The following is a 16,695-nucleotide window of genomic DNA, read 5'->3' as shown; positions in this document are numbered from 1 at the left end:
TAGTCTGCAGTTTAAGGAGGGTTAAAGATAAAATGACAAGCAAAGCAGGGTCAGTAATGTTGAGCATAATTGTGTATCTCTTATTAAATATGGTCCTTATTTAGTACCAAAATATATTGCAAAGTCCTGCAATATGTTGCACTTTCTTGCAAGCTTAAATATTTGTAGCATAAGCAATGGCTTGCTCAGACTAGGGCCGTTTTTTTCTGACATCCTTTACTGTAGAGGCTCAAACTGGGTTGCTGATACCAATGATTATGCAAAATAAGGGTGAGTTCTTTGCGCTCTTGATTGGACATGCCCGGGCACATAAACCCCGACCAAGCTCTTGTCGGCCAGGCTCCGATTGTTGATTGGTTTTGCCTGCAGTAGCACTTTAAGACCCCTGCCAATTTATTTGCATTAAGTAGCCTTAACCTCTATTTTTCCCCGCTCATTTTCTTTGCTGTTGTGCATTCCATTGCCCTTGCTCTACCCTGCGGAAAATGAGTGGCAGTGGACCGCCCACCGCAAATAACCACTGTAACATTAATCTGACGTAAAGGGATGTCATTGAGACTCCGCAGCCATGGAAGCAGGAGAGGAGTTAGCCACTGGAAACCACTGACATGCTCAGCTCTGGCACAGCAACCTTCAGATCACACTGTGCTTATGTGTGTGTGTGTGTGTGCATGTGTGAATGTTTATCCACATTAGTAGTTATTTGGAGGTTGGGGTATGCTCTGCACTCTCGAGCATTATGGATTTATTTACACTGATTATAATGTTTAGCAGTGTTTGGCATTAAATCTTGCAGAGCTTGAGATATATTCAACTTGGCAAGCCTCATACACACACTAATATTGCATATTGAAGTCAGTAAGAACTGTAGTTGGGATGTTAATGACCTGTGTTATTTTTTGCTTCTTTTTTTATCCCTGTTGAGAAACAACTGTGGCAAACCCAGGACACTCAAGGTCATTGCTGCGTTATGCTTTTTTCCCCTTGAAGCCTCTGCATCAGGGGGATCAGACACGGGAATCCACAGATACTAGAAACATCCTGCAAAGCTTCTCTATTACCTTCTGCAAACAATTAATGACACCTTATCCTACTGCCAAACACACACATACTCACAGATTAAAGATGATGACAAGCTGATTCAAAGCATGCCAGTAAGGAGCTATATCCACTCAAGCCCATTGTAATTTATAAGACAATATATACAAATAAATTAACTCAGTTTTATCGAACCACTGATGTACAAATGTGTGTTAGAAGTAAAAATTATGTTGTATTTTTATGCAGAGTGTATGTTTGTAGAACTGCCCTACATAAAAGTAGAATGACATTTACTGTGAAAGTTTTAAGCTAACATTATACCTTGACATGAATGGAATCTGAGGCATCATGCTGAGGTTAGATTTTAGGGAAAGACAGCAGATGTGGGTGGATGATGGAGAGGTAGGGGGTCTTGGGTTTTTTAGGCCTTGCTAAGCTGCAGCTCAAAAACATCCATGGATACTATTTAGTGTCAGAGGCAGTTGCAAACTAAGTTACACAATATATTCAGGATATACTTTGCTTTACCATTATTAAAGGGGTTTAGAGGGGGTATATCTGAAGGAAATACATTCATACATTCACACATCATGACTGATTTCTTTTGTCACAAACACGGGACTATTTTCCCCTGTGTGATGGTGCCCCAGTTAGCGTATGGGAGAAGCGCTGGTGTAAGTGGGTGAGAAGGGCATTACAAAACACATTTGCAATGCTTGGAATATCTAATGCATGTGCAGTGGAAACATTATTATAAATCTATTCCATTTGAATGTAAATATGTAGATGAATTAAAATTTATTATAATTGCATATAGAAGAATCTGGTTAAGCACTTTAAGTAAACACGTTGCAATTACATCTCCCCACAGCACACACACATTTGAATGCAGGCTGTCCAAAGAAGAGAATAGTTTTCTACTTTGACCTAAACTTTCCATGTAAAGTTACTTTTGACAACAACAGGGAGAACCTATGCAATTCTCAGCTTCTCTGAAAGTAGTGGCAGACTTCAACTTTTGGAGAAAAAAAAAACTGACAATTTTTTTCACATTATGTCAAATTTTTAAATGAGGAAAACACATTGCCATGTGAGGCAAGTAAAATCGGCTAAGTAAAGACTGCCTAGCTAAGGGGGTCCCACAGAGTAAATTAACTGAATCAACTCACCATAGCATTATTGTAAAAATATAATCTCTCCAACAAGAGCAATGACCACAAGAATGCGTCTTTTAAATGCATACTCTTTCGTATGTTATCCACGCTAACAATTAACTGAAGTTACTACCAACAACTACAGATGCATTCAGCTAAAAGTCAACCCGTTAACATGGTCAATTGTTAAATCATCGCCAGCTCTTTATTTTTTGTGATTTTTTTTTTTAACTATGGCAAACCTGTTATTTGGCAGTCAGTAATGGTTGCATTTTATACCAAAGCTGTCATTAATGAAGTGAGATCATTTAGAAAATTGACGACCCTTGCTGCTGTAGCAGACTCTGCAACTTGCCGCCAGAGTAATGGCAGCACCGCACGATGGCAGAACACACAAAGTGGTCACTAGATTCATGTATAGAAAATGTTGGATGGTTTGCAACACTTACAGCCCGCTTTATCATTTTGATACATTTTTTAACTTTTATGGGTAAGTTTGATTTTTTTAAATTCCCAAATATTTTAAAAGCCAGAGCTTGTTAGAAAGTTCTGTCTTGGCTTAATCTTTCATTTTCTCCATCATCCCTCGCTTTTATGGGTATTGCTTTTGTAGAGTTGTTCAATGCATTTACATTAGTGACATGAAGATACATTTGGGAGATTCAATATTTCTTGGCAGTCATTAAAATGATTTGTGAAACCCTTATATGTTCATTTACAAAACAGCCCGAGCTAAACAGACAAATTCACAGTAACTGAAGTTATGAAAAAGACTGTCGAGGAGATGACTTTTAAATCAAACACAGTGCACTCAGTTTAAATGGCCAGCACATTAAATCTTTTGCCTCTGGCTTAAGGCCCCATAGACATTGCTTAAGGCAATGTCTATGGGGACAGCAATCATCTATAGCTTTTATGGCCTGTGTTTGTTTAAAGTAAAAAACTACATTTGTGAAGTCATAACAGTGTCATGAGCTTGATCTGACTGTCCAATCAATATTGTTGTATTGTTGTTGTCTCTTAGGACTTAACACCAGAAGACAAATATTCTTGTTTTGTAAATATTTCCAAATAATGTTTTATTAGAGTGCTACTTGAAGGGATACTTAACCAAATTTCAGTTAGGTTTGTACCATAACAATGTGCCAGTTTAGCTGGCTCCCAGGTTGTTGCTGAAATTACAGGCTGTATGTACGCATTTTCGTATTGTCCGCCACCAATGCCACCACCGAAGACAGAGTATAGAATATTTTAGTGCCCTAGTGTAAGCTTTAATAGCGAGAGTTTGTGAACAGGAAGCAGGGGCCATACTGTTTCCTGCGTGGTGAAAATTGAGGCCAAAAAAAAAAAAAACAGAGATCAAAAAGTGAAACTAAGCAACGGTGATTAAATTTAAACCTATATTGTGTTCCTGCTTTGCCTATGTCTCATCTCAGATGTTTTCAGAAACATGTTTTAATGTAACTGTAATAATGTGTGAAACGGACAAGTTCGCATTTGTCACCTACAAGCGGGAGCGTTTATTGGTCCTGTGTGGAGCAATGCATTCTGGTAGTTGTAGGTTTTCTACCTCTTGAGTAAAAGCAAATGCCACAGTCCTTTTCTCCTCTTTCTCTGATCATGTAGCACCTATTAAAAAAGTATTTTCATCTTTCTACTGCGTAGATGGACGAGAAAAGACCATCTTTCTAGCAGTGAAATATTTCTTGAAAGATGTGGCAATATCTAGTCTAAATAGATAAACCCAAGCCCCCTGTATTTCCCCAAAAGTCATCAAGTTCAGAATGGTATTGCATACTTTGGCCATTTTCAGCTGTTTTAGAGATTGTGTGATAATGTTTGTTATTAGGACTTTCTAATATTTTAGTGATAACATGTGTAATATGTTAATTTTGATTCTGACCTTAACTTGGAGCTCAGCTTTTGTTCTGAGTAAAGGTCTGAGGCCACTGCTGACACATCACGTTGTCCCTGAGGGCAGCTTTTAAAACAAACAAACACTTAATCTAAACTCTCACACACAGCACTATGGTGGTTTTAAAATACAATGTGGAGCTCAATCAAAACCTTGGCAGCTGCAGTTTAAATGACCAACACATGCCTCCGGCTTTAAGCTTTGTCTTTCAACACTCATTTCCCATTATGCCTCTCATTGGCTGCCATTATGTTCCTTAAGAAGTAAATGTGGGTCAAGAGCTATTGTCAGAGGATGAAATTCCTCCAAGTGTGCTATTTGAGGACTTTTAAATCACCACAAAATGTTATTCACACAAGTAAAAAGCAATGGATGATTATGGTTATGAAGGTCAGTGAGACAATAGGTCTCTGTCTGTGACTGACAGAACTACTAGCCTACGTGCGTGTGTGTGTGTTGTGTGCTGGTGTGCAGAAAACCTCCTTAGTCATTTCTTTGTGACTCAGCCCTCTGCCGTCCGACAGCTTAATATTAAAAAGCCTTCATCCTGCAGCAACACAGTCTGAGTTATGGCCTCTGGCACTGTGTGTGTGTGTGTGTGTGATTGTGTGTGTTAAAACCTGCTTCGTCATGATGTTTTCGGCTTAGTGTGGATCATAATGAACAACAAATTTGAATAGCTGTCATCCACAAACCAACTCTTCCCCGCACAGTGTGTGTGTGTGTGTGTGTGTGTGTGTGTGTGTGTGTGTGTGTGTGTGTGTGTGTGTGTGTGTGTGTGCCTGTGTGTGTTTGTGTGTGTGTGTGTGTGTGCGTGCGTGCGTGCGTGCGTGTGAGTAGGTGGGTATGAATGTATCTTTTCTTTTATATGCTTGTGTTTAGTATTAGCAGGCATGCATGTGTGCGCGTGCACCTGTTTTATTGTACTCTTGTTTGTGTTTCACTGCGTGTTAGTTTCCTTTTATGTGTGGGTATTCACAAACCTATGTGTGTGTGTGCATGTGTGTGTGTGAGTGCTAAGCATGTGACAAAGAGCTAGAGAAACTTCTGTAGACCATGAACAATGGTTGTCAGCCCACTGATGACAGAAAGGCTGAGGAGGCTTTCCTCTGTAAGGTTTCCATTCAGCTTGATATGCAAATAAGCTGTTAGTACTCCACAACACTGGTTACAACCCTGTTTTTCATTTCTTTAGTATCATCAGGCTCATACATCCATGCACTAACAAGCATCAGACTCTTACACACACGCAGAGAACCACAAACTAAAACATGCACACAAACACACACTAGGGTTGGGCAATGAATAAATATAGCATTAGTATTTAGACATAAAATTGAGTTGAGTCTTGATTTTTTAAAATGGTAATATTAATTATTTTTTTCTTCTCATGCACTTAAAAGTTATAATCATTAAGACTTTGTTTATTTGTTTTTTAAAAAAACTTCTGTTCCAAATGACACTTATATTGAATACTGAGGCAGAAATGTTGCCTAGAGTGGCAACTAGTTGACATGTCAGCATGTAATAAATATTCCAGAGCAAGCAGCCTTGCAAGTGCGACACTGGCATTACTCAAGAAAATGTCACATTGCATAAATGCTACAGAAGATCGATTGTTTACTGAATAAGTCAGGACATATTTTTCTAGAAAAGTAAGTGCCTTAGAATTTTCACTGGCCTCCATGCTGCTTTCTGCTGTTTTAAAAACCTAAAAGGGATTCTTGTTTGCTACGTACAGTTTGAAAGTAGTGTTTATGGATTTTCCAATGTTTAAAAAAATCTGCATACATATGCTAATTTAGGTGGAAAAGGTGTTTAATAATAGCACATTTCACAGTTATACTTCCATATTTATTTGTAATATTCCAGTAGTTGAGTTTGCCCATAGCTTATCATTTTAAAAGGAAATGTACTTTATCATGATCTAAAATCACATACACAAAGATAGATAGATCATTCCCATTCCTAAGGAATACAAACTGATGCATGCATACAGAAACACACCAGCAAGCATGTCTGAGCCTGAGACAAAGACACACAAACATTTCCATCTCCACATTTATGAAACCACATTCACTTTCTTTCCCTCTTTCTCTCTGTCTCTCTTTCTCCAGCCCTTCAAAATGCTACACTTAATACACAGATATTGCTACTCTCACACACATGCTATTCAAAACACATTTTTTTAAATGTCATCAGAATGGTAAGGGACCTTAAAATAACCCACCAGATGGAGTTTCATAACTCATTCTCTATTTCCAGTCACCAGTGCCTGTGAACACACACATGAGCTAGCGCAACATGAGACACATAGACACACGCATAAATCCAACACAAACAGGTGCTGAGTTTGATAAAAAACAAACACATGAACACAGATGGAATTCGGCGGCAAAGTCTCGTAGAGAGCTGGAGCAATTGAGAAATCTTAATTAAAAGTAAACTTTGGGCAAGATTAGAAATCTTGCCCTCACTGTTAATGAGAGCATGCTGTTTTTGAAATGTAAGCCTTCACAAACACATCGGCATGGAAATGAGATTTTGTTTTTATAAGCACTTCAGTGCATGTTCCATATTTTTAGTTACTCTCTTAGCATGCAGAATCACTGTGAGAGGATACAGGTATACAGTATTTTGATGATCTAGACATGCAGTATAAGTAGCATGTAGTCCAATTAGCCATTACTCACTGTTGAATACAGTGAACAAAAATTTAAATGCATCACTTTGTTTTTGCTCCCATTTTTCACAGGTTTGGGTTAAAGATCTAAGCCCTTAATAGATATATTTCTGTCAAATTTTGGTAATTGTTAAAATCTGTGTTAGTGAGTACTCTTCCTTTTCCAAGATAATGCACCCACCTGACAGGTGTGGCATATAAAGATGCTGATTAAACAGCATTATTACCAGACATGTGTGCCTTGAAATGGTTACAATAAAAGGCAACTCTAAGATATGCAGTTTGATCACACAACACAATGCAACAGACACTGCAATTTTTTAGGCAGTGTGCTATGGGAATGCCAACTGTAGGAATGTCCACCAGAGCTGTTGCTCATGGACTGAATGTTTACTTTACCACTATAAATCATCTCCAATAACATTTCCATAAATTTGGCAATACATTCAACCACCCTCATAGCTGCAGACCACATGTAGCCACACCAGCTCAGGAGCTCCATATACAGTGTCTTCACCTTCAAGGTCGTTTGAGACCAGCCAGCGAAACTGCTGAAGCAATAATTAGATTGCCCATCTGAAGAATTCCTGCTCAAACTGCCCAAATCTGTCTTCAGGGAGGCTCATATGCATGCTTGTCATCCTCACCAGGTTCTTGACCTGACAGCAGTTTGTCATCGTATCCATTTGAGAGGTCGGTTGGATGTACTGCCAAATCCAGGGAAACAATATCGTAAAAAAATTATGGTAGTGAAACACTCAGTTCACAGGCAACAGTTCTGGTGGCTATTCCTGCAGTCAACATGCCCATGGCACACTCCCTCAAAACATGCTACATCTGTGGCATTTGTTGTGGAATCACAATGCACATTTTAGAGTGGCCTTTTATTGTGACCATCCCAAGACACACCATGATACTGTTTAATCAGCATCTTGATATGTCACATCTGTCAGATGGATGGATTCTCTTGGAAAAGGGACAGTGCTAACGTACTTTAAAGGTGAAATATGTCTGTTGGGTACATGAAAAAAAGCCTGAGACTTAAACCTGTGAAAAAATAGGAGCAAAAACAAGTGTGTTAAAATTTTTGTTCCATGTAAAATAGGTCATATGTAAGAACATTTGGTAACATCTTTGAGGAACTTTAAGCACTTCATTGGTACTTTTTTAGAACTGAAAATAGCTCTAGACAGCCTTCCTTTCAGCTTTGTTGCTTTAAGAGGAAATCATGTTTGGCAAAGACTATACTAATGCATACTCTATTGACTAAAGCAGCAGGGATCTTCTTTGTCTTTTAAGTGAGACTTTGTGATGTTTGGTTCAAACTCTGCAAAAACACACATTTTATGTGCATATTATAAGAAAAATAGGCAAGCCACTTGGATCCCATCTGATGCAGCGGGGAAAAACAATGTTGATGTGAATTCGGAAACTGTAAATCTAAGAGTATTTTGACAGAACCTTTAAAGTTTTGCGTCGCAGCCCAAGCCTTTAGCAGCAGCGTGTGCAGCCAGAGAATTCAGTATTCAGGAGGTGTTCTAAATACTGGAAAGGATTGTTTTCAAAGGTGAAGCAATGCACTTTATCTTGTAGTCAAACAGATAGATGTGTCTGACAAACTTGGTTCAGTGAGGTCTTACCCAGTGTCCCTGCCAGAGGCAGACATCTCTACTGTAAGATCTTTCCGTTTTCCTTTTGTTTCCTGTGATGCAAACAGGCACCTTGACCTTCTTCTATTCTTTTCATATCTCTTTTCTTTCCCTGACGATGTTTTTCCATCCACACCCTTGCCTTGTGTTTCTGTCTCTTTTTTCAGGGATTCAGCCTAAAGAAATTAATGTATTCTCCCCTTATCTCTGGGCCTTGCATTTTCTCTATATCCCTTTCTACACATGTTCTTTCTCACTCTCTTCCTCTGCAACACCTTTCCACATAATGATTCCGTCACTCTCTGCCCTTCTACACCCCTTATTTCCCTCTCCTAACTCTCTCTTCCCTCTCATTTCCTCCCTCTTTTCTATGCTCCCACTCACCAAGGTCCTAGAGAGGGGAAATGAAAAGTGTATGTATTCTGTAGCAGTGCAGTGTGGCAGCGGGAGGGAAAACTGCTGTTTTATGGTTTTATTTATGGATCTGTAGATTTCTGGCGCTGTGCACATCACACACGGGGGCAGAGGGGGAATGAAGAGCAGCCTGATGTGAACTGCTGCTAGTACCCCCAGTGGAGCTGCAGACTAGCAAGGAGGCAGAGGAGGAGTGCACACATTCATGTCCTTTGGACCAAACATGCATTAGCAACGACCTGTTTATGACATCATGTAAATTTGAGGTTTTTAATGTTAATTTTAACACACCAACTCTATCAAATAACCTACTTAACCCCTATCGCTACAATCATTGTAGAATATCAAAATATACAATTTGCAATCCTGTCTGTTGCACTTTTGTCTGGTAACTGACTGATACCACTTTCCCAGCAGAGAGGAGTTTTCTTATCTGAAGGTCAACTTAAGCCAGAGCAGTGTTTGTCACCTCACACTCTTAGACGAACTCAGCAACCCCATCGTAAACATTTAATGGAAGCGGCTATCATTGCACAGCAGATGGTGCTAACACTGCGAGTGCACACCTTAGCTCATGTCATGGCCAATAAATAGCCTTAAATATAAGGAGAGTGTCAGGTAAAGAAAATGAAGGACAGTGTATTGAAATTACAGGCTGATGTAATTTGCACACCGGATGATTTCTTGAATAGATCAGCAATATTTTTCAAATGAATGCTATTCAAAATGTCCTTTAATTTTTTTTTTGTTTTGTTGTTTTTAACCACAACTAATATTGGAAGTACTTATACATTTTATATTATAAGTCAGAGTGCTCGTACTCCAGTGCATTTGAATCAGCGATACAAACAAAACTCTTAAGTGGCTCTCATGTATTTTTGCATCTGAATGATTCAACTAGCAAGAATGGCACAAATGTTTTCTTGTGGTAGAGTTAGATATAACTTGGCTGAATATTGTAAATTGTGCATTAACTGAAGTATTTGCTTCATCCATTGCAAACTGCAGACAACTGTGAGCTTAAGATTCATTCAGGTTTTTGAAAGATAAATAGTTGTTTTGTTTTTTTTTAAATGAAAATATATTCCCCAAAGGAGCTGGTGAAACTGGCCTTGGACCCTCTTAAATATCTCTATTATATTTCTCTTATTACTTTCCTGTCTCACCTTGAGCAAGTATGGATTCTTTACAGTCTATTTATTTCAATGATTCACAGTGTTTTCGAGAAGGTAGCAAGAGAACAGCAGAATTTTTGCAAAACACAGTCATACATTCACCTCATTTTAGTAATTGGACAGCTCAGTATTGAACAAACATGATTTATAGAAAATGATTTTCTCTCTCGAACTGTGAAGCGTGATGAAATTTGATAGCACACTGGTCTAAAGGAGTGGAGGATCTGACTGAATGAGTTCAATTTGCCTCTCGATGACAAGTCGCGTTAAAAGGGGACACATGTTTCACGCAAAACACATTTAGATATAATGGGAAGAGAAACTGATCTGCCTGTTTGTGTTGGAGTACTTGGGATCACAACGGCTTGCTCAATGCTGTTTAAAGGTGTGATGTGTCACCTACCCGTGCCAATCTACAGTTTCATCCTTCATTACAAGTTACACTAAAATTAGCATAAACAACTGTGATGGGTAGCTTATATTTTTCTGTATACTGACCAATTAATCAATGGTTAAAAAAAAAAAAACATTACAGCAATTTCCTTCCAGCTCAGAACAAGAGTGGCAGGGGAATCAGCAAAGATGGATTGAAAAAGATTTCTAACATGTGCAACCTGTTCAGTAAAGCAAAGTAATGTGGTTCACAGATAATTTTTTAAAGATATTAACAGATATGGAAGCTTTAGATAGAGGACTGTTACCTTGACTTTGGCCCTGTTTGTGATTACAGTGCACTAATATATCACAGATAATTTGACAGTAATGTTTCACTGATTAAAAATGCTTCATGGGGCACCTTTTAACATGTCTTTTGAGAACCCGTTTACAAAAAAAACACTGAGTGGCAAAAATAGAGCGGCAAGAGTCTTGTCTCCCTTTCAGAAATGGCCCCTAACACCCATAATTCCCCTCTCTACCTGCCCACTGCAGTGTGAGTGCCTGTGAGTCTCTCCTCTCCTCGCCCACCCTCTCTCCTGGGTAATTTGTTGTGTAAATACGGTCTACTTACAGCTGACGGGCCCTTTCGGCTGTGGCGCTGGAAATGCAATTACAGGCAGCAAACATCTCCATTGTTATCACTGGAGGGTGCAACGCTCATTTCGGTCCCCTCTGCAACGGGGGCCGTTATTGATCAGTATCAGCTTTGAGGAGGGGATTACTAATGAAGCCATCTGAAAGCCTTTTGTGCAGTAAAGAGTTTGCACGCGCGTATGTGTGTGTGTGTGTCTCTCAGTGTGTGTGTGCATCGTTGTAAAATGGATGTGTGTGTGAGTGTGTGTGTGTTAGAGAGAGAGGGAGACAGCCAGAAGAGGGTGTGTATGTAATTGTAGGTGAAACTATGCCATGCTGTTGAGCATGACTCCTGCTTCCTGTTGTTGTGCTTTGCTGCCTCTGGTGGTAGTTTGGTTGTTTATACCAGCCATCACTTTTGTGTATGTATGGAGGCTTGGGTGCTTGCAGAGGAAACCAATAGTTGTGGCACACTGGCGTCTTTTAAGAAGCTACTTGTAACTTGATGCTTCTTGTAGTTATAGTGTTATAGTATTACCAGTGTGGAAGTCAAGACCACCTCAACCAAGAGTAAGTCACAACCAAGACAAGAGCATATTGAGACCATGACAAGAGCAATACATTGAGGGGTTGAGATCGAGTCAAGACTAAAACCAGACCAATGCGAGTGTCACACAAACTACAGCCCCATAAAAACACCCGCAGACAACAAATGACGATTTCTCTTTAGTCATCTTTTTATTCTCATATACTGTGTGTATTTATATATGTACCATGAGAAATGTCTTGACAAATAATCAAAAGATGTTACAGAGGTGAGTTTTAGGTATGGGAATTTTACCTTATTTGCGCAAACTCTTTTTTTTTTTTTTTTTTGCACAGGCAATATGGTGATATTCCTTTAGTTGTGGTCTTAAACTGGTTTTGAAATGAAACCGAGACCTACATAATGTGGTATCAGGACAGGTTTGGACCAAGACTGATCTCGAGTGTGACAAAATTATTGAAATATTAGCTCTTTTTCTACTGAAATTTCACTATAAAGCTACTACAAAGTCCCTTCTTTACGTAGCCTTTGCATTTTTACGCACAACCAAACAAAAGTGTCATCAGGCTGCCCAGTGTGAGATTTTAGGAGATCGCATTCCAGCATGTCAGCAACCTGTAAGCAAAAGAGGCTTGAGGAGCGTGATGTGTAACAGAACAGCATTGGCCTCTAATGTGACATACAACATGTTATGTAAAATAATCAAAACTGATGCAGCTTTGGTGGAAAATTACATGTTTGTGTTGAACCATATTGTTCATAAGAAGCTCATTGACACTACAGGGTTTTATGCCTTTTGAAAATCACATTTATGAGAAGCCACACAGAAATCCCTTTTTATCTTTACATTTACCAATCAAGTCTTTCTGATTCCCCATATACAGCTATAAAAATATACTCATTCCCTCACACATAACACAAAATACTACAATATCTGCCCTACTTCTCTGTATTTCTGCGCTCTTTGGCAACCCTTGTGGCTCTGCTGGAATGAACCTGGTGGAAACACATTATCCTGCCGAGTGAAAACTTCAGGCCAGCACTTTAACACAGTCAGACATTATTCTCATACACACATAGCATAGTGACTGTGGCTCTGTGTTCACTCAATTATTAAGTACCCTAACTTCCCATACAGCTTATTTCTCTCCTCATTCTGACTCAAGCTGGTCTAATATCATGCTTGTGTGGCAGTCTTTGAAGCAGAATAGTTTTTTGTCTGTGTTTGATGTGCATGCAGGCGCCTGTGGACAAATGATTCGCTTCATTCTCTCCCGTCTTTGTTCCTTTGTGTTCATTTTCGCCTTTGCATGAAGTGATTGCACCAAAACTATTCTTGCATATTCATAAATTCTTTTATAATGGTCTTTATATTTTGTCTTTTCCTGAGGATGTTGAAACAATGCAATTATCTCGCGTTGGTTTGGGTTAATAGTGTGAAATATACTGTATGATGTTCGAGGCCTTGCATGTGCTGAATCAGGTTGTTTAATTAATGAGTTTCCTTATTCTTCACAAGAGAATAAAGTCTGTACTTCTATATTCAGAAAAGCTGCATTCGTGAGACACAGAATTTAATTTTAATTTATAAAAAATATACAAAGCCCACAAATAATTTGGACCAATATCAGATATTTTGTACTAATGATGCAACATAGTTTCCTAAGCACTCAATGCTCTGACTTCTGGAAAATTGTCTCTTTAAATACTTCTTGACCATAGAAATAAAACGAGTAGAAATTGCACTGTTTGCCATGTTCATTTGACTAGTACAAAAGAAAATGGCAATTGTTGTTAGGATTTATGATGACAACCCCTGGCAGTGGGGCTGTGAAGTGTGTCACACTCACTAGTTTGACAATGTAGTTTATTAAATAGTTAAAAACACAATGGTTGACCAGTCAACGTTTGACTCTTTCACTGTACTAAGACTAATGTTAGCTTAACAGTCTTATCGCATTTAAACGCACTTGATTCAAACTCGACAGAAATAAATGAAACTCACTAAAACCCTCTGAATTAGTCTTGTTAGTCATCAAGTGAGTTAGCCCACTGTTCCAACAATCACCAACTCTGGTTTAGTCCAAATAAATCCTTAATTCACAGTAAGATGTAAAACATACGCTGGCACAACATGCAGTTTGTCCCTGCTGTCTCTCAATGCCTTGGCTGCTGCTTGAGCAGCTGTCCCCTAAGCAGCGGTTTTCACTCCTTCCTCAGAGGCAGTGACAGTACATGATGTTCCAACAAACATGATATTAATGGCAACAAAATAAGAAGGGAAATAACAAGTGACCATCTGAAAGTAACAGCCTGCTTATTTTAGGAGATAATGTTACTACTCCACCGCTCGTTGCCACAGAACTTCGCCTCAGTAAGTTTGCAAAACTTGTCACAAGTTGGATTGTTCATACATACATAAGTATGTATGAACATGATGTATATGTATACATAAGTTTATACGGAAGTTAGCCCACTACAACAGTTACATTGACAACAGCACACATAAAAATTAGTTATTTTTATATTTGTTTATTTTTTGAAACATTACTTTTTTAAGGCTTTTTGTCTTTATTAGATAGTACAGTTTTAAGCATGAAAGGAAGAGAGTGAGTGGACAACATGCAGCAAATTGCCACAGGCTAGAATCAAGCCAGCAGCTGCTGCAGCTAGAACAGCCTCGGTGCATGGGGCGCCCACTCACCCAGGTGAGTTACTGGGCACCCCAACTCTCATTTTATTTCTATGTGCTTGACTTGCAGCTTAATGATTTAAACTTTTGCTAAAGTAATGCCCTTGAGATTTGATTCATAATTTTTCAAAACTAAATCTACAGTGTATATAATAGAAACATAACATACTCATGTCTGTGTAGGTTGAGATGTTTCGCCTCTTCTCCAAAACTCTTCTTCAGTTCTAAAAGTTGACTGGCAGAGAGCTCGAGTATAAAGCCTAGGCTGACCATCAGTATGCTAATGATCAAGGTGTCACATGAGAGTCGTCAGCTAGGAGTGTGGGGGCGTGATTGACAACACCCTAACAGTCTTGGTCCTTTCTGGGTCCTTGGTGTCACATGATTTAGAGTGGTTGTGTTTGGATCTCTGATGGAAAGAATCCAGAACTGCATTGTAGATGGGAGATAAATGGTGTCTTAGACCACCTCCTCTGCTCAGAGATGGTTTTTCTAGCTTGACATAGATGGCTTCTTTAACTCCACATTCAAACCAACCCTTTTCTTTGGCCAGTATGCAGACTTTGCTGTCTTCAAAGGAGTGTCCAGTATCCTTAAGATGCAAGTGGACCGCTGAGTCCTGACCTTAACATACTCATGTTATGAAATAATTAACACAGAATGTTTGTGTAATTTCTCTTGCATTTAGATTTTACACATTTAGATTAATTTTGTACATACAGAATGCTAGTTTAGTTCCCAGACACAGTAGCATAAGTATGCTGTACTGTAAAATATAATCTGTATTGCAATGATTTGTTATTATATCCATATGATGTCACTTTACCATATGATATATTACCTGGTGGATTATTTAACTTGACAATAAGTGTATGCTCAGTTATCTGTGATATTGTTTAAATGTGTGACAAGTCACAAATTGGCCCTTTGAGGTCATTCCTCTAGGCATAATGTATTCAGAAGAGCAGATGACAAAGCTACTCCCTTTTCGTGAAAATAAAATAGAGTTGTTATCATTGGGGCAGAGATGATTGACATGTAGAACACTAATTCTCCAACTCGCTATCAGATACTGCTCATCGCCCACTAACACCAAACTGGATAGTTTTTATGAAGATGGCTAAAAAAAGAAGTCAATACTTATGCAGCCAGAGTTGGGTGAGCTAAGCAACAGGGTGCTTCTGAGACTAAAAAAAAATTTAAAAGCTACAATGTGTCTTGGTTTTTTTGGCAGTTCTGAGACATAAACAGGTCAAAGCTTTGCAAAAAAACCCACTGAATAACAGGTAAAACCTTTGTGTCTTCCCTGTGAAGTATTACAAACAAAACGTGACCACAATAATAGCCAAATTTTCTGACCTGTAGGGGAAAGGAATGTTTTACTATTTAATTTGCTGCAGATTGTGAGAACGTAGCGACAGATATTAGTGAGTGAATAACCAAGAGCCCCAGGTGTACATCTCCTGAGGTGAGTTTGCCCTTTTTCACATTAGACACGATCCAACAGCTCCACTCTCAGGGTGTATGTCAGCTCAGCTTCTTCAGAGCAAATGTTGCGTGAATAAATGTAACTGTTAATGGGAAAAGTGACACGCAAATGTCTATTTCTGCCATTTGGGCCTGCTGAAGCATGGTCAATGCTTTTGTTGTTTTCCATAGAGATTCATTATTTTGCATGACTGAAGTCCTCGCAGCAGTCACTTTATGTTCTATGTTTACTTGGGAATTGCAGCCATTAATGTGTGACGTTTTTTAGGTTTCTCTCCATTAGCTTATACAATGTATCATGATCATGGTCAGGGTCAAAGTTCCCTTGACCATTGATTATATCACACTGGTAGAATTGGATGCCCCTTCACTACAGATACTGCCGAGCTTCCTGGTTATACCACTTGATGTCAGTGTTGGCTTGTTGTCCTTTCAGGTCTGAACGGTTAAGTTCAGTCAAATCATTTTCAACTCAACTTATACAGCATTCTCACAGTCATAGTAAATCACCAAACCTTTTCTGGCATTTTGGATTTGTCAGACTGACGGTGAATTATGTCCATTAGTGTGGAGACAGCACCAATAGAGCGAAAAATTGCCACAGGCAAGAAAAAATGAGAAAAAATGTATTTGGAAATGAAAGCATGTAAGTAGCAACTACTTGAATAGTTTAACCTTTAAAACACTGGATCTTGAGAGTGAAAATATCCAGGGCTAGATATGTCAGTTGTAGTAAATTACATATCTGTGCTTTTTATGGGGTTGAAAAATGTATCAAAAAAAAAATCTATAATTCTTTATTTAAAATGTCCCTCTCATTAAGGCTGTATCCTTGAATAGTTCATTCTCACACACTCAGTGCTAAATGCCAAACAAAAGGCCTTATGTGACTCATACACCTCAGTGGTCACCTTTCCTGTTAGTAG

At 38.8% G+C, this 16,695-nt stretch overlaps 1 protein-coding gene across 3 annotated transcripts in view; it reads left to right on the top strand.

The window, feature by feature from the left end:
- Positions 1–16,695, top strand: part of tpk1 (thiamin pyrophosphokinase 1) — a 77,787-nt gene that overhangs the window by 58,497 nt on the left and 2,595 nt on the right. The window lies entirely within an intron of this gene.

Source organism: Plectropomus leopardus, chromosome 21 (genome assembly GCF_026936395.1).
Source record: "Plectropomus leopardus strain MGB_pleo_1.0 chromosome 21, ASM2693639v1, whole genome shotgun sequence".
Classification (NCBI taxonomy): domain Eukaryota; kingdom Metazoa; phylum Chordata; class Actinopteri; order Perciformes; family Serranidae; genus Plectropomus; species Plectropomus leopardus.
Note: the sequence above shows the minus strand (reverse complement) of the source record. Positions and strands in the feature narration are given on the sequence as shown.